The following is a 21,905-nucleotide window of genomic DNA, read 5'->3' on the forward strand; positions in this document are numbered from 1 at the left end:
CGTCCTTTGCTAAATGTTATAGTGAGATGGCTTTCACCACAATTTATTAACTAAGCAAGACGTGTAGAAGAAATAGATTTTTGTTTGACTACACGATTGACAATTTAAGTACAGGAATATTTCATTGCTTGCGTGGTTCCTTAATTTTGATTTTGATGTTAATTAAGGATGTTATACCAAAAATGTCATTATTATTCCCACCGGGCTCGAGATTAACAAACAACAGTGGCAGTGGGTTATTGGTTTGTTTATGTATACTATTAGATGTATAATTGTTGAACATAATTGCCTACTTCCTCAATTGCTGACACAGATTCAGAAACAATAGTGTCGACTGTAGATTATACGACGAGATTGTAATTTTTTATTGGTATTAGGTGTGATACTCCGCTTTAAAAAAATGTAGTGTTCTCTTGTCATTACCAAGAGTATGAGGTAGGAGCTGAAACTGTCAGAACTACCTATGGCATCGGTAAATACTTTTCTTAATTTAGAATTGTTTTTATCTCTTTTATGAATATTGGTTGTGGCAATTTTTTTTCCTTTGTGTATGTGTGGCATAGTGCATTAACCCCTGGATTTGTGTTTTAAATTTAATTTTTATTAAAATTGTAATTTTTTTCATTACTAAATTTGGGCTCAGAATATTTAGTACATAAAAAATGCTTTTGATTTCTTCACAGTGTTAAATGTATTATTATGGATGACCGGCGAGGAAGGTAAAGAACGTTTACTGCGTTTAGATTGTAATATTGTAGATCATTATTTACATTTTTTTGTTTTTATTGATTACAACTTTGTTTTCAACTATCTTGATAGGCATCAGGGTGAGGGTGATTTTAGAAGTATTGTTATTCGGCAGAATTATCATATCTTATTTGATTCCAAAGGCCACTATATATGTACGACGACGCCTTGGTTATTGAGACACGATAACTTCGATGACTATGTTCTTTCTTTTATAATATTACAGTTATTAGAATTAAAACAGTTAAAACAGTTAATATTCACTTCCCTTCAGTGGTGACTGACGAATGTGTGATATAAACTAAATAGTTTTCTCTGAATAAGATTTAACGTAGATTTATGCAGGTCTAAGAAATATTTGTTGGGATGAATGAAACTTAATGACTTAGAGTTACCATTTTTGAGAAATAACTATAGAGTGTGAGCTGCACTTGTCGGCTGTCTGCCAGATACTGTTTTTTTACTTTATGAGGTAAGATTTCTTTGCATGCCGAGTTATACAACAAACTGACTAATTAGTAAGGTTAGGACATAAGCACGTTATAATACTATTAAAGTGATCATTTTATATTGGAGAATTGGTTCTTATAAATGATGAACATAGCCATTGGTTTTGCATACCATAACTTATAATAACAATGATTTAAGACATGTTATCTTCATAATCATGTTATTATTCATACTCATTATATTAATGTCTTAATTTATGTTAGGTATATTGTAATAGTTTTATATTAAAACACATTTATGAGGAATAAAAATCAAAAATTTAAAATATAATAATAACAACAAATAATTGTACTACTTAACAGTTTCATTAAAAACTAAAGTAAGTAATTTATTATGATAGAAAATAAACCTAATTTGTATAAAATATTTTACTGCTAAATCAACAGAAATTTAAATTTAATAGAATCACGATGAGAAACACCAACAAATATGGTTTGAAATGGAAGTAAGCAGAATAAAAATGAGTTGTAGAAATGACTAAATAATTTCTGTGTGCTATACGTATTCGGGACTGTAAGCCACATACGATAAATAATTATTATAAAAACAAATGTTTTGGGTTTCATATTTACATATATGTTATACCATGTATATTATTCGCAGGTATAGTGTAGTTGTTTATTGGATTTCTTGTTTAAATTAAAGCTTTTGTATCTAAATGCTATGTAAAGTATTCACTATTCAACGGTGTTCATGTTCAAAACCATTTTATTTTTGTAAAATAACCATACAATAGTAAATTTTGATGTAATGTGTATTTCACAACGTTACAAGAAAACAATATAAACACACAACATGCCATATTAAATTTTAATACATAGTTGTTTAATAATAAAATATGGCAAGTTGAGTTTGCTTCTGTACATATAGCATTCAAACGTATATAGTTTTTATGAAAACTTTTTGTTACAGAAAATTAATTAATTAAATTATTATGTACCAGAAAAGGAATGTACATATGTTACATTTTTTTAAAAATACAATTTTTTTTTTTATTAGTTAACCCGCGGCAGCCATTGTGTAGTTTTTAATCTGTGGGGAGGGAACAATAGGTGTAATCACGTGTGTGTAGTTTTGGCAGATTTTCTAGTGGGCACCCGTAGGTATCTGCCATGCCCGGGTGGGGGATGGCGGCACTTGTTCTCCGGACACCGTGACTTGCCCGAAGAAAAATGCCGCCCGTGGACCGAGGTTTGAACCAGCGCCGGTGTGCGTCACAACCGACGCCTTAGTCCGCTCGGCCACTTCGTCCTCCAATTACAATTTATAACAACTATAACCTTATTCCTATTCACATAACTCTAGATATTTCAATATTTTGTATTAATTTGTGATAAGAAAAAACACTTTTATTTTGCATAATATCTACCTTAAATTTTTTCAAAATAAACAATTTGAATACATTTTTTTTCTAAGAAAATATTTCTCAATCTATTTCCAGACAAAAGAAGTTGGGAGCTTTTTTTAAAAAAATGTTTACTGTTGAACTTCTGAGATCAAATAGAGTCAAAAGTCAAAATGACATTGTTGAAAGTTCGTCACCATAATATTATTAGCAAACCTTTGATGTTGTACTCATATTTGTTTTTTATGCTAGACAAATAAAATATAGGGAAAATAAGGTTGTGTACCTACATCTTGTTTTATCTTTTGAAGGCAATAATAATACTACATATTTTCATTAAATTCAGAATCTCTATAACCAATATTTCTAGTTATACGAACAAATATTGATGAATTATATTGTCTATTGATTACTTGTTAATGCTATAATGTATTTCAACAAATCATAAATCATAATATATTATTTAATTATTTTTCTTATTATTTGCGTTTGTTTCTATACATTCAGATTGGTAATAGAACATTTAGATGTATCCAAATTGTGTATCAACCCTAACTATCTGATAAAAATGTATAATTCACATAATCTCGATAACTTAACAATCAATGCAAAGGGTAATTTAAAAGTTCACAAAGCGTTAAAAATTGACTTATAAAAGCACATAATGGTAAATAAGATTCTTAGTATACCTACAACAAATTTAATTATCTGTGTTGTAAATTAATGTTTGTATGTAATCAAGCTTTAAGCTTTATGTTATGGCATATTACAAGCAAACTATTCATAAAGTATTAAACTAAAAAATTATGTTTCAAGCATAGGTATTTTGTTCGCTTAACCTTATTAATTTTAATTTAATTCCGCTTTAAGTAAACTTATGTACCTACCTAAATTTTGAAACTTAAGTTCAAAATTCACAAAATGACCAATTTCGTAAATTAATTATTCTCAGAAATGTTAGCAATAACGTTAAATACTAAATGGTCATAAATTATAATGGTATCAGAGAAGTTGTAAAAGTTATTTGTTCAGTTGAATCAAAGTAAAGAAGCTAATAAATGTTATAATAAAATCATATCTACTCTTAACAAGGTGCATAAACTACAAAACAATCGGATTTAAAGAAGCAAACTTTGACTTTATATTTACTATATTAATAATAAATTTAGTTATGATTTTCAATGTCGTTGTTGCAGTCGTTAAGTCACCGTTATATCAACGTTTTAATATGAATTGTTTCTCTTTAACCTACAATATTATTCTATTTCTACTTTACTATGCATATTTTCTCAAAAAAATATTTCAATAAATAATTACCAAAACTTTTAATTGCGTAGAAAAGAATAGTAGGTATCTATTCTAGACGTAAATCATTAATTTAGCAAAAAATAAAAAATTTCAATATAATATTTTCAAAGTACAACCAAAATATCGAATTGTTCTGCTTATTTCGCTCATTTTATGACGTTATATTTATAATTAAAAATATGATTAATTTCACTATGTATAGGTAACCATAACTCTACTCCATTCATTAGCGTTTCAAATAGGTAGTGTTTATAATATTCAAACTTTTTGTAATAACCAATGGTATAATGAAAAATTTGTATAGAATTGATTTTTCCTTCCTTATTTTGTTTTTTTGTATTTATTTAAATTTAGTATCATTAAACCAACACAGTTTTTCAGTGAAATGATAAACCTAATTAAACTTTCACGTTCGCATCAATATTTGTGGTTGACGATTTATTTTTGACGTCACATTCAAAGTCATCTTCCACCTGATTGATTTATGACTCACATAACTTAAATAAAAAAATAACTCCTATTGTATGTCCTATATGTATAATAAATAATGTTCGGTGCAAAATAGTAGGTATTATACAATATTTTGATATTAGCAAAAGAAATAATCTATCACAAAATATAGTTTTAAAACTATAATTTCAATTTTCACATTCTAAAATAGGATGACATACATATTATTTACACTTTATAATATACTTAAATACCTAATGTAACTTTCGTCCCCAACTAGATTTAGGGAAAGAAAATGTATTCTACGAACAGAATCATAATTATAATATTTCCTCTATCTAATTCTCTTTACGTCGCTTGTTCATAGTAAAGAGATTAATTACTATATGTGTATTAAAAGGAATACCACAATAGGATTTTGATTGAAACCATAAATTTTTAAATTTTAAAATAATTCTAAATTAAAAAAAATTTATACGAATGTTAATTATTTTGATTATTTAATAATGTGGTATAATAATTTTTAAATCTTTGTTTTACAGTAAGTATTTCATAAAATAAAATTTGTTAATCACATAACATTATTATATAAGAGTAAATTTAACTTTTTGACCTGAAGACTCGACAAAGATTTTAATTATATTGTAATATGCATGTTATTAAACATGATTTTAATGTATAAAATATATTTTCTTTGTACTGTTGTATACGATTTTAGTAACTCGCCCATTGTTCCTCACAGTATATAGGATTGCTGCAAATGCTCTTAATCACCCGTGATAGATGAGACGAGTTACTAATTAAAAATTACTTATTTTATAGTCCCTAGTTAAAATTATAAAACATGTATTACTTAAACACAATACTTATCATAAACTAAAATTACTCACTATTGCTCACAGATTACAATAATATACAAAGAAAAAAAACATAACATGTTAACAACTGTTAAGCCACGCCAGACCTCATTTCTACCCCGCAACTCCTCCCAACACAATAGCAATAATAATAATAATTTTCTGATGGTATAATGCGTTGCTTTGCTACATTATTCTGCAGATCAGCTAAATATAAAATAATCAAATACACGTATAACATATCAGTTAAAGAATATTCATTTTTTTAAATTATACAGTGCATAATATTATTATAGTTGTTAATGATGTCGTAGAAACTATAATATATAATATAATATTATGTTCCGAATTCTTAACTGATTGGACATGTTTTTAAATTTAAATTAAATTGTTTTATATCAGTGCTCCCGTTTTGTGATGATATATGAGTAGATACAAAGAAAAATATATCAACTTTCATTATATATTTGTATAGTAATATTGAATACCAATATTCTAGTATTGCTGTTAAGAGACTTATTCACACTAAAATAAAATAATATAGTAAATAGTAAATAAACATAATTTCATAATTTTAATCGTATGAATATATTATTTTTAAATTAATATTTTTATTAAATGTTCGTTAACTAAGAGTACGAGTAAGAGTATGAAAGTACTTATGTTTTATATGAATGTTAAGAGTAAATGTTTAAAAAGTAAATGATGACCTCATTCTCAAGACGGACTTAAAGGGTTTTACGACATATTTTTAAATTTTCATTTTCCAAGCAAATTAAATGAAAATGTAAACTGTAAATAATTTTATTAGGTAATGAAAATCTTAATTAATATCATGTCTAGTTTTGATGCCAGAGATATTATTTCCATTTTCCATTCTCATACATAAATATGTATTTTTTAGATTTATTGATGTGTAAGATTGCAATAACATAATATATAATAATTAACATAATAACATCTCTGAAACCTCTCACTCGTGACTCATTCGAGTTATATTATAATCTATCTACAAGGGTTGTTTAATTATTGTATAGTAGTTAAAGCTGATCTCGTTCCTCTTGTCCTCGGCAGTGTTCAATTGTTTAATGTCGGGGTAAATTGTGTACACTTATTTTGCACCCAAGATTATTTTAAAAATGTATAATTACACCAGTATAATAATATAATATGTAATTTAAGCTTGTATCACCCAATGGCTACTATTGCCGCAGGTTTATTTAAACACAAGATAAAAAATAAATAAATATCATTGAGTTAGTAGAAAAAACCAAAAAGGGCTTATACACACAATGTATTATGTATATGATTTAAATTGTCACCAAGGTAAACATAAACCACCAAAAATAAAGAATAATTAAAAAAATGTATTTCGTGTAATTGTTTTCTCTCTTATTTTTGCACGCATTTATAAAAAAAATCCAATGAGTAATAGTACTGAACTCAAAATTATTATCATTTAGTGCGTAGTCGGATTATAACCGATAATGAACATTTAATATTCGATATATTATGATGAGACGTATGTCAAGTTATTTTTTATAAAAGGAAATAAAATATAAAATATAAAACTATTGGTATAATTTAATTTAAGATTTTCACGAGGAAAAAACCATTAGTAAAAGTAATTCACCACCATATTATATTATATCGTTCACGGACGACACTACCGCTGCTATTTATGTGTATTTATTTGTCGTCATACAGTATATTATAAGGCTTTGAATGCAAATACACTCGAAGACTTAATATATTGAAAAGACTGTAAAATGTAATGTGTTCTTCGGTGCGGGGGACATGTATAAATGGATTTTTCAGAAAATTAAATTCTTAAAATTACCAAGGGAATTGCCCATTGGGGTGTTTAAAATGTATTTCCTCTCGAGCGTAGTTCTTTTTCAAACATTTATGTTTTTCTTTTACTCTTGACGATTCCAATGTTGAGTTCTCAAACGTTTTGGACTCGGATCAGCATGCATTTTCGAGTTCAACACCGACATGTATATCATTATTATGAGCTTATAATTTCACGTAAGAGTTGTCAGTCGACACATAAAACAAACCATAAGAAATCAGACGTGACACGTTATTTAAATAAACTCTCATTGTTATTTTCTTCCATAGTAATTTATACAGGCTGTGTAAAATATTAAACAATATAAAGTATACAATATAATAATATACAATACGTTCAATATATTTTAATGAAATTACATGATATATATGAAAGATTGTATTATAAATTGAACATACGTGTATATTTAAATTGAATTAATTAAAGTTTATTTTAATAGTTGGAAAATATTCAGAACGATTTTATAAATACTATTCTTTTAACTATCGATTTCTGACTTCAATATTACAATATATTTTTAACGATATTTTCCAAATGAACATTTTGTTGTACTTACTCAATTACTAGCTGACTCTATTATGCAAGCAAAGTTAAATTATAACGTTTTTTTTTATAATTAAATTCCTTATTATTAATATGAAACCTGCGTTTGAAAAATAGAATAATAAACTAAGTAACGGAGAGTATACATAGTATTTATAAAAACATTGATAAATATTAATAAGTAGCAAGCATATTTAAAAAAATGAACACAAATGTACGTTCTAAAAATGTGTTCTAAGTTAAACCTATAGGTTTCATATTATAAGATATTTATTTTAATAAACTTGTTATTTTTCTTTCAACTAGTGGAAGTCGGAATATAAGTAAAATTGAACTTCAGTCACTAAAAATGTTAAATAATTATCTAAATAGTAAAAAATCAGAAAATACAAAATAAAAACACGCCATTAAAATACATTTAGCTAGGAAATCACCGCCGTCTAAGAAGTTAGACATTTTTTTTTTAAAAACACAAAATGCATTAATATTTTAACCTTAATTATATCTACATTATATACATATTTTAATATCACAATCATCATACTGACTAACAATTTTTTATATTTTTACCTAATTATGAATTTTTTAATGTCAGTTAAGTTCTATTTTTCCAATGTTATCATGTATTGCTGCTTTAAGATATCTTTAAGATTTTAAAATAATTACATCTTACTGGTTTTTGTAAAGATGAGCCAATCAAGACGAGTCCCCAAACTCTAAACGTCTTGGTTTGTTAGGTTTGTAATATTCATTGTACATTAATATTCTATAATGGCAAAAAATGATAAAAATGTAAAATTATGTCAGAAACATTTTTAGCTTATTATTTATAAATTTAAAACATCCGTTGACATTTATTTTATTTTTATTTTATAACAGCCAAACCTATATCTTTAAAAAATATCTTTCAACATAATATTCGACAGTTTTTTTTTTGTAAACGCCATTTTTTTCCATACATTTATTTATATCATTTCTTAGTTTTGTTATACCTACTTTAACTATAAAACATTATAAATTATTTATTAAAACGTCGAAGTCGAAATAGTTTATTAAAATTGTATTAACTATACAAATACAGTCCTTGCTACATTTCTCGTAATGTAAGTTTTCTAAATTATATATTACAACTTTTCCCTCAAAGTGCTGTGGTTAGAACCATTTTAAAATTAAGTTTAATTCATTTTCGATCATTGGACTGTTCAGTGATGATACTTGTACAGTGTTTAAGTTTAAACAATGAATTGTTAGAAAGTTCAATACGAAGAAATGTAATGAAATTATTTTGTTTTGTACAAATTGTTATTTCATGTACATTTGTCAACAAATGAATTCACATACTTATAGATTTATATTAAATAGTGTTTAATTTAATATATCGTGATATATATTATAATATATATGTAATTAGAAAACTTGTAATTTTACCCAAATTAATTATTTTATTCTGTGAAAAAGATTCCCTCTATATATTGATTTGTAGTTCGCCACGGATATTGTAATGCAAATAATATCATTAGGAAAAATCATGATTGGTTGAACATTTGTGGTGATGAGTGTCTTTAAATTCGATCTTTATTGTATATCCTGGCAAATAATACTCTATTAAAAATAGCACGTTACTCGATATTTTTCCTCTACAGGAAAAATCTATGAATCATAAATAGTTTTTTGCTAATAAGTAACCGTGGCAACGAAAACCTTACGAAAAATCGGTCAGAAACAAAAAATCTTATGGCAACCAAAAACATATTTATGTTAAGAATATATGAACAGAAATGGATAACTATGTAGTATATAATATATTGTATATGTAATCTGCGCTAATTTTAAGCAACGGAAGACATTATTTTAAATGTGTTTATAATATAGCTATAGTCTAGCTATAGGTTGTTTAATATTATTATGTAGAACTAACTTTTATATTAACAGTGTTAATATATTACACAGTTGCATGGACTTTTATATTATTTTTGCTATTGATAAACCACATGAATACAATGTAATATAATCCATTTAATTGTTTAAATATATTGTATTCAACAAGTTAAATCCTACGCGATTCAGAAAAATTAAAATATTGTGCTTAGAGAAAAATTCAGATGATTATTTACCACTCGTGACAAATAGCCTTAAATATATTTGAATTACCAACATTTCCTTTCGGCTGGTAAGTTTTTTGTTCTATGAACGCAAAAATTCCTTAATAATAGGTCTATTAATAGCAAACGATGGTATATACGGGATATATGAACAAATACCGTGGAGATGTGACAGAAATAATATATTGTATAGGTATAATATTATATCGCGAACATCAGACGGATATTATCGACATTTCGCATTCACATAAGGTTAAGAGTCACAATTTTATAGCCCTCCGATTCGGGGTGGAATACATTTCGACGAGCATTGTTGTCGTGGAGCGATCGGATGTATCGTCTTGTTACATGTCGGCTGGTAAATGTCATTAATTTTCCCGTTACCACCGTCGACGACGTTCAAAAAGGGCATTAAGCCGTACCAGCGGCGGTGGCGGAAGGAACGGATACTGCAACAGTCGACGGAAGCTGTAGAATAGTAGTATTATAGCTGATGAATTTATAGGTATATGTATATCAAGTGTGGGTAATCAAACTTAAACTGTCGTGGCCGATTTGAATACATCAGTGTCGTCATGGGGAGCGGTGCAGACTGCCGCCGGATCTAGAAATCAGAGGACTTCGTTTGCGGTGTGCCGGTGTTGGGGGAATGGCAATACAGGATCCGCCGCCGCCGTCGCCACTGCCAGAGACACTGCACACTGCCAACGAAATAACCTTAGGTGTATTGGATTATAGCCAGGCTAATCGAACTATGTGCGAGTTGGCTTCGAAACTGCAAATGAGCTCCGCTCATCGCCTCCTTTCTCGTTAGTGGTGTTGGGGCGATTTTCGGCTATTATTATTATTATTATTATTATTACAAATCCAAGACCGAGAAGTTCCAGCAGATAACCACGGGAGCGAAAATCTCTGATATCTACACGGACCTAAATTAGATTGTTGATTGCGTATGTGTTTTGTCGTAACGACTGTTGTGCTTGAATACATGTAAGTATATAGTATGTATACATTATTAACGTGATTGGATAGTGACAATTAAGTAAATCCCAGCTAATTAACGTATTGGTACACGGAGAAGAACGGTTCGAATTCAATCAGTTGCGTTCATCTATTATATTGTCTTAAGCCAGGTACGGATAATAATCACTTCGTAACCGCGCTGAAATTTAAACACGTTGTATTAAACTACTATTAAATACTAAGAATTAAAATAATAAACGCCAGTCAAACTATACGTGAGTCGTATGTAGAAAAAAAATTTCTCAGTCAGCCATATAGTTATATATAACGTTGAGTATTTCTCCGTGAATCGTATTATTTTTAAGATCTGGCATTGATTAATATATATCAGACACAATAATACAAGTATCCATCAGTTGTACGTTGAAAATTCATTAATATTACGTATGTTAAGTCACTTGGATTTTGATTTTAAACTATTTTCACAAGGTATTATTTTAAGAATGAAAAAATAATTTGAAAACAATAGCGGTTGTCCAATAATTGATGTATGATATGAGAATAATATATACCTAATGATAATTAACGTAGAAATATATACTAATGAATACTGTGATCTATTTCAATTCAAATAAAAAAAATCATAATTTATTTAAATACTTACTTACTAACAACTTTAAAAACAATACTGTGGTTTGGTGCGGTCACTAGTTCCCGGTGACCACCCAGGTTTATAGTGCGCAAAAACCTCGCCACACATACACGTGTTTAGAACTGTACGAACCGTTCCAACTTTACCATACCAACCCTACCAACCTTATAGGCTAATGACCTCAATATTCAAAGCCTTAATCAAATGAGCAATACAAAAAAATAGAAACAATACTTGAATTTTAATTAAAAATTTGATTATGCAGAAAAAAACGAAAAATAATTATTCATTTTACTCTTTTGACCTACATTTTTGGAAATCGTCAAACCATCGTATTCCTCTAAATGACATAAATATATGATGTGCCTATAAATACGGTGCTCATAAAACGGTTTTAAAATATTATAAACAGTTTATATGCTTTTTTTCAAGACCTGACATTTATCAAATACAACTTTTAGTCCTGGTACGCGTAATATTATAAATCAAGTGGGAACAACATCAACTTATGTCAGGCTCAAATTCACGCTATTTTGTGTTGGTAAACGTTGTTTATTTTTTGGATGATCATAAATCCCGATCAAAAACCAGGATTGTGCTCATCTATAAAGAGCGGTAGGTACCGTAGAAAGTTCACATATCAGCGACAAATAACATGAATTATCAGACTAAGGAAATGGGAACCGTTGAATTTTGGTCTATTGGTTAAAGGAAAAAGGAGTTTTTTGCCATGGTGATGAATGAAACCATAGTGTAGGGATAGGCTGGGCGCACTAAAATGTATTGTGTCAAAAAGCGAACGAACGTCGGTCGACCCAGTCATCAATCACCTCTCAATCTTTACAAAATGAATAACGAATTCCAATTTTGCACCTTTTTTTTTCGTTTCTCTTCCAGTTTTTTTCTTTGTATATTCTTTCGTAAAACTTTCTTTTTTTTAGCTTTATTGTCACCGCATTCAATACGTATTAGCCGAATAAAACCACCCTTAACAATATATTTGTCATTTGGACGATAAAAGCAAAATAATTTAACTTATAATAATGCCATTATACCTTTTGACTGGCACAAAATACAAAGGATAATGATCAGCAGAACGAAATTGTTTTTCCTCTAAATAGCAATCAACAATAACAAAAAGAATTGCAACCACTTCGTCCATTTATTTTCTCTTTTTATCAATCATCATCAACTTGCCAACGAAAAATATTAAACTCGTATAATAATATTATCTTTAGTCGAATTTCGTTTGTGTTTTCCTATTTATTATTAAAAACCAATAATATATTCATAATATTTATTTTAATTTTTGAATACCTATCATATTATTTAATCTATAATATTAAGTTTTATCTGGTTTATATTATATTTTATAACTTCAATTTCAGCTTACTTATAAATTCAATAACCATAAATTATAAATCCGATTTCAATCAACACATCTCTTCAAACAGTACCTATGCAGGATACTTAATATTATATAGTTTTATCTCTCTTACCCAGTATAATATTTACTTAAGAAAACATGAAACACGAATTATGATTATCTCTGTTTAGCATACGTAACGCCAGTACACCACCAAATAACCGCTTTTCATATTTTTCACTTAACATAATATTATATATACGTAAGGGGTACTCAAAAGCCGTTTAGTATTAAAAATATATAAGAACGTAATTACTATTCTATATTATGTTATATCTTGTATGTTTAATTTATATACCCCTGGCATGAAAGGAAGGAGGTTTTTTTAACTTCCTGCAGTACTCTTTACTGTTTATATTCAATTTAAAATAACTACATAAATGCATTTTACATACTTCATAATAATAAATTAATGATAACAGCAATACCTTAAATTAAAAAAAACAAACGAACAAACATATAGTGAATATAATTATAATATTATTATTACTAAGTAATAGATCTTCACGGAAACAAATTTTAAATTCTATTGAGGGTACCTTTAAAAATTTAGTAATACCTTTATAAATATTATGTAATTTCTAAAATGAATTTCTAATTACCAAAGAAACATCTAAAACATAATATTTTAAGCATATAAATAATAGTAAAAGCGTTTCATGAGAGGACTATTAATTGACAGTAAAATGTTGCTTCAGTTAGTTTTCGAAGTATCACTATATTACAAGTATTTATAATTTTAATTTTAATGAAGTTTCAGCAAATCCCACTACTTTTAATTGTATGTTTTTTTTTAGATCGTCTTTGCAACTAAAAATTCACATTTATTTATTGTATTGTATTGTACTGTAAAGTACGAGTATTGTTATATGCTGTACGATGTACCTTACCTACGTGACTTATTTACAAATGGTTTATCTACTTTATTCAACACACATTGCACATTTGCACTACTCTTAATAAGTCAGTAGGTATATATAGTATAGACTAATAGACTATATAGTTAAGTTATATGTAGGTATTAGTCAGTAGGTATTCGTAATAGTTTGTGATCCCAGAGTGTTTCAGTCGGATATTTCGAACCCAGGTAACCAAACACCGTTATTTACAACTAATTATTTTGAATCTAAAATACTAATAAAAAATACGATTAAAAGTATATAGGAACCTAAAATACACAGTGTTTGGCCCATTCATTTTTATCATCGATTGTTTTTAGATCATATTAGATATGAAATTAGATACAATGTAGTTCATCGAAGCATAATAGATTTAAAATAACATTATATTAACATTATTTATTATATTTTGTAAGTTTATTTTTTATTTTATTTTTTTTGTAAGTCATTTCGTAAAATATATACACACCATTGAAACCCGCAACCTTAATGGATATAAGCCAAAATTACCTACAATGATTACTTTTAACGTGCAAATGACAATCAATCAGAAATGGAATAAGTACACAATTAAAATTGAGAGTAAAATTACGTTTGATTGTTCAAATTAGTAACTATACTGTGTAAATATTATTCTTAATCATAATTAATAATGAGTAATTCAAAGAGAATAATGTCTACTTATATTATGATACTATTTGCATTATAAATGATGAATAAAATTTGAAATTGCAAAAGTTGTTACGTTCTGGTATACAATCATATTAGTTGGGTTCAGCATTCATATTTATCAACTAAATAGCCGAGCAGGAAAAATTGTAAAGTATATAATATAGTTTTTATAAACCATGACTAGGTATTTTACCCTTTTAAAATCATTGTTTGAATACAAAACAATTAATCAAAATTGATGTAAGTACCTACCTACCTACCTGCTTTTATTTTAAAATAAATCACAAAATCATTAGCTCAAAAAATCTCTCACAGCTATTTCTTATTCAGCTGTTCAAGATTTATGACTATTGACTATATATAAATATGTTCATAAAAGTATATTTTCTATTTATAAATATTATCGTTAGACAAAGTCTGTAGGAATTTACGGGAAAATATGAATAGTTTTATTATAATAATAATTCGTACCTACCTATGTTTAATAATATGTTTAGTCTCTAAATCGAATTTGTCATAAGTCAACGAAAATTGATTAAATTAATACAACCTAGTATTAGACTTAATTATATAATCAGTAAATAAAAAGTCAACTAATTAAAATATAATAATTGTATTAAAAATATGTAAGTCAATGAGCATTAAATAATATATACCGATTATTTTATTTCTTATGTAAAAAAATAATCTTGGAATAATGTAGGTATGCTAAATATATAATCAAATGGTACAAAATATGAGAATTTGAATTAGTTACAATAATTGCATTTAAAAGTTACTGTGATTGAATAATTTACAGTTATATTAAATGCAACTTATCAAAAATAAATAATAATAGTAGTAACAGAGGGTGAAGCAGAAATGGTGCAATTTCAAGACCAATAAAAAAAAAAAAATTCATAGTATTATATCTATTGATAATTTCAAAATAAATATGATTTAAATAGTTACACACAAATGGTACATAATATGTCACACTAAAGTACGAATATTGTCCATCGATTTAATTATTTTTATTTGGTGTTTAAAGTTAGTTATATTAATAAGTATCACTACAGTTTCTTCATAACCAGTTGATATTTTTACATATATTTTAACATTTAAAACCATTATTAAAATGTAATTAATATTTTCGATATTTATTTTTGTAATATAACATGATATTTTGGTTATAATTTATAAGTTATAATTATAATGATAAATGCGTATAATTTAATTTTATAATTATTAAAATCCATATACATTTTGAATTATTTTTTAGTATCGTTAGAATTAATATTATTTTATCTTGGTTTTTTAATTAAATACTTACATCAGGTATTAAAGTACCTACTTTATTTAATGTGAACATTTTTCTACTATAATAGATAATATATAAACGCTTGAAATTTACTAAATAAATTTACTTTGTGTGTTAATAATTTGAAATTAAATTGAAATCTTCTTTCAATCATTACATATTCTGGCAGAAACCTTCATGTTATATGATAAACTTATTATACAACATTTGTATCGATTGTTTAGTTCAATTAAAGTAGATACAAAAAAAAATTAAATCAAAACAATATTAGCAAATATTAAAGACGGAATCAAAAAATCAAGTCTTTAAACAACTTAAGGCACTTAACCCCCCTAGTCTGTTCAAAATTAAGAGGCCCTTGGAATATATTTGTAAAAAATAAGACCCATATAGTTCTAAGAAGTGGAAGTCAGTTTTTCGATTTAACTAATTAATATCTAGTTCAAATTTAAAACATTTCAACATCACAGCTGTTTAAGAGAGCCGGTTGGTTTTGTTAAGTGGAGTACTCAGAATTAGAGGATTTATAATTGGAGTTTGTCATGGGAATTGGCGTTGTGCTTATTTGTCAATTATATTGGTTGTTTTTTTCGATCCAATTATTTAATAGTGTGATATATTTAATTCCTGTCAAGTGATAATACGATCCATACGAAGAGATATCATAATAATGTATTGGCAAGTTAGAATAGTTCAAATTTTTAGATCTATTACGCAAGCACAAAATTGCATACCTGCATGTGTATACCAAAAAAGGTTTTGGAAAGGTTAAGTTAAAATATTATAATATTGGTTTTTATGCAGATACTGGATTTCGACAAAACAGGGGTGAAGTAAGTTAAATCCACTGTTCTGCGGTTGTTGCTTAGATTTTATGTTTAACTGTTATTGTTCAAACGCTGTGTTTGAAGAATACATCATTGAATTTTCACTGTATCTTGTTAAAAATGTCGTGTCTAAAACTTTTTAAAACGTTTGTTATGCTTAATATCTTATCGTTCTCGTGCTGCATTTATACTTTTGTTAATCTGGTGTATTTGAAAACTAAACATAATCTAAGTTGTTCGTGTTTCTGACAGGAATACATTTCAGCCTTCTTCCGAGTATATTGTATGTATAATATAGTTTTATGACAATTTTTTAAGTTCTACTCTAAAATACTTTTCTAGTATACGAAGTTAGTAATGTTAATTTCTTGACGCGGTTAATCAATTACAGCAATGTAAGGTACTTACTAGGTACTTCATGATAGGAATATAGGATTAAGGAACCACAATATATTATATGCTGTAACTATAATGTGTCATGACTATACTAGAGTCTAAAATTAACTCACATCTAAATTATTATTATCAACGTGATTTACTCTTCTAAAATAATGAAGAATGTATTCATCTAAACCATATTATATACAAAAGTAATTTTAGCATAAGTAGAAATTGTTTTACTTTTTCTAATTGAGAAAATGTTTTAAAAATAAATTAATATTTGTTTTTTAACTAAAAGTATTTTACGTCAAAAATACGCACCTTGTTTGAATTTCTATCATCGTGAATACCAATGCTATAAATCATATTTAAAGTCGTTCTATAAAAAAAAAAACAAATGTCTCGAAAAAACGGTCGCAAAACTTTGTTTAGTAATTTCAAAACTATATAAGTTCGAAAAACTAAAATAACGTGGTTGACAAAACGCGAGTATGAAGAATCTACTGCAGACAACCGCGATAATTATTGTGCGATGGTGAAAAACGGTGGCCGCCAAAAAAAAATCAGTGGTACAGCACAACTACGCGATAAAGTCATATTAGTTTATTACATAACTACGCGTGGTGAGCTTCTCGTGACCGACTGCAGAGATGGTCCTCATATTATTATATAGTTGCACTCAGAAAAGGTGATTAGTCCCCTGTGTGCGTCAAGTATCCTCACCGCCACTCAGGCAGGATCTGATTAACTGCGGCCTGTTCACTCCGAGGTAGGTCTCGTCCCCGAGGTGTGTTAGCAGTCAGTCGAATCCTTTGTAAAATCATTCCGGTCAGGGATTTTCTTTTGTCCAGCTCGCCGTTCCTGGTTTGCCCGGAACTTATACGGTAGGTAGGTATTTGTTATTTTGAAAATATATTATAGTAAAGAGTCGCTGTATAGGACAGCCACGCTCCCAACAGGCCTGCTTCGTGTAAACACGGTTCTTATCCAATATATTTTCGTTCCTCGAATTTTTACAGCGTAATAACATAACATGGATGTAAATTTAAATTTAATCGACGATAATAAAACGCTGGTGGGTGTAAAATTCAAATGTTTTTATTACAGTGGTTAAATGACATAATATTGTTTTTATGTATTATCTTATGAATATTTCTATAATTGACTCTCCGAACGAAGCTCATGAAATAACTGTGATGTTTTTTGTTTTAAAATTATGTTGTAAGTTATTACGATATTTAGGTACTCATTGGTGCTCTAAATAAGTTAGATATTACACGAATAGTATTTAGATACTTATAATAATATATTAATCATTATAGCATTATAATATTGAGTTCAAAAAATAGGTAATATCATGACAAAATATATAAGTATTATCACAGTTTTTTTGATACGAACCCCCCACTCTTTACTTCACCTATAACTTAGTTATCCCCACTCCTTATCGGCTGTCAATCATATACATACATAATATATTACAAATACAATATCTGTGATAATACCTATCTATTTTGTCATGGGTAATATTATATCTACACTGCGTGTTCGAACGCATCCATCTATTAATAAAGCAAGAATTCAATAATGTAACACTACTTGAACTTTTACAAACGCCATAATGTGTTTTTGGAAATCGGATATGGCTTGAATTGAATAGGTATTATAAATGTTAAGTGAAATAATTTCTCGTCTAGAAACGGGGTTTTTTTTTATTATTATAGCTTTTGTAATATGACAACAATCACTTTTTAATATATAAACAAAATATTTATTGGAGTTCGTATTTTAAACCAATTTATCTCGAAAAACAACATTGTAGTGTACGTACTTTTTACGGTTAATGTGTATTAAAAATGTAGAGAACCTTCGTTATTTATTACTATAAAAATTATATACCAAAGAAAAGTGTAGCTACTTCTAAGAAACCAGGAAGCAATGTTTCTTGTACAGTTTTACGTCGAATGTAAAGAATTTCTTTAAGATACATTGTAATGTAACTTACTGGAGAAATAAACAATACTAACTTCTCGAAGTTACTGTATCAAAAGGCTTTCCCAACTTTTATAATCACTGTAAACTTTGGAGTACTACGGGGAAAACATATCAGGTCTTAATGCCGAGTGTGTAATTGGAAATTTTCTTTCGAATCAACCATTTCACGTGTTCAGAAAAACCGAAATTTATAAAATCACATGTAATAATCCATTGTAACAAAAAAACAATGATTGTTTTTCGGCTAAATTTAAACTAGCTCTACTCGTTTTTATTTTTTTTCTCGTATTTTCCTTTGTTAGTTTAACATTTTATGCAGCAGTAAAATAATAATATACAACATAATAGAATGCTATATGCAAGTAAACATTTGTTTCTAAAAGTAAATGTAGAAATTACTATTAATTACTTATCATACATTATTCTTATACTCGTTTAATTAACTTGTTACTTATGTTACATAAACGAGTATTAGGTACGAGAAATAATATTACTACTCCCAAATAAATACATTTATATACTAATTGTCTAACATGTGATTTCATAAATTGTATTTATGGTGTAAATAAATTAAAATTAATAATTTCATTTTTCTGACGTGTCTCATTTTACCATTAGGTTTGGAGAAGTAATATAGCAAAACGTGTAATTTATTTTAAACTATTCGACTCAAGCACCCGCAATCTTTTTGACATAAATGTGCAAATAAAACGAACATTTTAGTATATTTGATATTTGTTTAATATCCCGGGGGCGCGATTAATTTTAACCCGTCAAACTCATAACAATATCAGGATTTAAAGTTGCCAGCATAGCTAATACGCACGCAACCACCGAAGTTTTAGGCAATTTTATGAAAGTGGATAGTGAAACCACGATGGCTTTAGAACTTACCTCGTCCAAGAAACTTTTCAATCCTTTATTTATTCGTGTTTTATATCATGTCATGTCATGTTATTTATAAGGTGTATATTCAGAAAATCACAAAACCATATTATAGACATCTAGCGTCCACTTTTATTTTTCAAAATACATTTTCTATCAATAATCAAATAAAATTTAATCGTAGGTAGTAACATAAAAATAATTATAAGTACCTATACGGCTTAATTTATTATTCATATTTGTATATATTATATATCTGTGCATATTCACGTATTTTCATGTAATTTAATATTTATAATATATTATAAAAACAGTAGGTAAACAGAATATACTGTGAGTTCTGAATATATTTCTGGGTTCTCTTAAATCTTCCGCGTAAATACACATCACCTTCGTATAAGCAACACACAGTACACGACAACTTTACCAAACAGTAATAGTTAAATACCTACCCGAACGTGTATCAATAATTACTTCTTATAGGAAACTCCACATAAACCTACTACCACTGATATATGTCTATGTATCTATTCACATACCCTATATAGGTTACCTAAATGAATAGTTTTTGTAATTTTTGTCATCAACTGTAATATAATAATTAACAATTTTACTAAATTAATTAATAAATTATCTAATTTTGGGCAGATTATACATTTATACCACTTAACCCCTGGTATATTATTTAGTATTGTTTCGCTGTTATAGGTTCTTTGCTGGTGAAATATATTTTAAGCATAATCGTATATAATGAAAATAATACCTAATATTTAATAAAATATTAAGATAAACGTAATTTTAACTAAATAAATTATGCCGTAGGAAAATGATCATAAACGATTTAGAAATTGAATTCGTTGGTCCTCGTATGATATTCTCTTAAGTGCACGCACGTGAGACCACAACTATAACATCGATGACTGCTCAGCAATAAGTTTGAGATAAGTGACTACGCCAGGTATTGTATTTTGTTGATCGGTTGATCGGTTATCATCCATACAATTTATTATATAATTAGCTAGCTGATCCCATACACTACATTTCCCTTAAAAAATTACAACTCTTTAAAAAATTGTGACTGTTCAAATCCTTTTGGATGTAACTCGCAACAGTAAGTGAAATTCAGCCACTACGTCTGATTGCAGACAATTTTTAACGGTATATCAAGCGGTCAGCGGACATCGCCCATGAAGCCGCTATAAGTGAAACATATTGGTAAGCACTATGCGACAATCCGATTTGATGCATGCTTGATTAACCAATATACAAATAAAATACTAATACTACGTCATTAATAGTTATTAATAATAATAATAATTTAACTAACGATTAACCAATGGCAACCAATAATCATTATTATTATAGTTTTAAAACACATACGTAAACAAATACGTATACAAACATAATATAGAGGAACTACAAATTTACAATTAATGTAACCTAAACCCGAATCCCAATTTGAATTCCGTAACTTCCATTCAACTATCCATCATAAGTACATTCACTAAGATTATTGATGATATATGTAGTATCTTTGTCATAGAAAAAAAATGCACTCCCCGCAGTTTTTTTGGAATTTGTTCAAGCTTTTGTCTCCTATTCAAGCTAAAAGCCATAATTCCGCCCACTTACTTTATGTTATACAAATTATATCTCGACAATCGACACTTCGCTACGTGAGTAGGTGACTATACACTTTTACAGTCTACACTATCGCCATTTCTCATTGGAGTTCCCCAGTGAGCAATATTATCTCCGGTTCTATTCAATATGTTCTCAATTGACCAACAAACCACACCGATCATGTGTAGAAGAGTACTTTTGCGACAAAGCTATTTTCACCTCCTACGTTGACCCAGTCATAGTCATAGCTTCAACATAAATTCTGAGGAATAAACTAATTTACATTAAAGAATTGACAGGGTTCATTAGGTGTGAAAATAAAAATAATTTTTAGTTATCTGAATAATTAAAAGTAATGAAACTAATTCGCGTGACAAAAAGTGCATATTTTTTTTATTTTTTTTTGAGTATACGGTTGACTAAACAAAAAAGAAAGTATTTTTAAATTTATAATCGGCATTGTAACAGATAAACAATATTTTTCGCTATTAATATTATGTCATAATAATAATACCTACGTGGGCATTTCATTTCTAGAAGAGAATAGGTAATAATTAATATTTCC

At 27.8% G+C, this 21,905-nt stretch overlaps 1 protein-coding gene across 1 annotated transcript in view; it reads left to right on the plus strand.

Annotated features, from left to right (window-relative positions):
- The window catches only part of LOC132945330 (uncharacterized), a 151,576-nt gene that overhangs the window by 46,554 nt on the left and 83,117 nt on the right, over positions 1–21,905 (plus strand). The gene's annotated exons all lie outside the window — the stretch shown is intronic.

The sequence above is a fragment of the Metopolophium dirhodum genome, chromosome 5 (genome assembly GCF_019925205.1).
Source record: "Metopolophium dirhodum isolate CAU chromosome 5, ASM1992520v1, whole genome shotgun sequence".
NCBI classification, from domain to species: Eukaryota; Metazoa; Arthropoda; class Insecta; order Hemiptera; family Aphididae; genus Metopolophium; species Metopolophium dirhodum.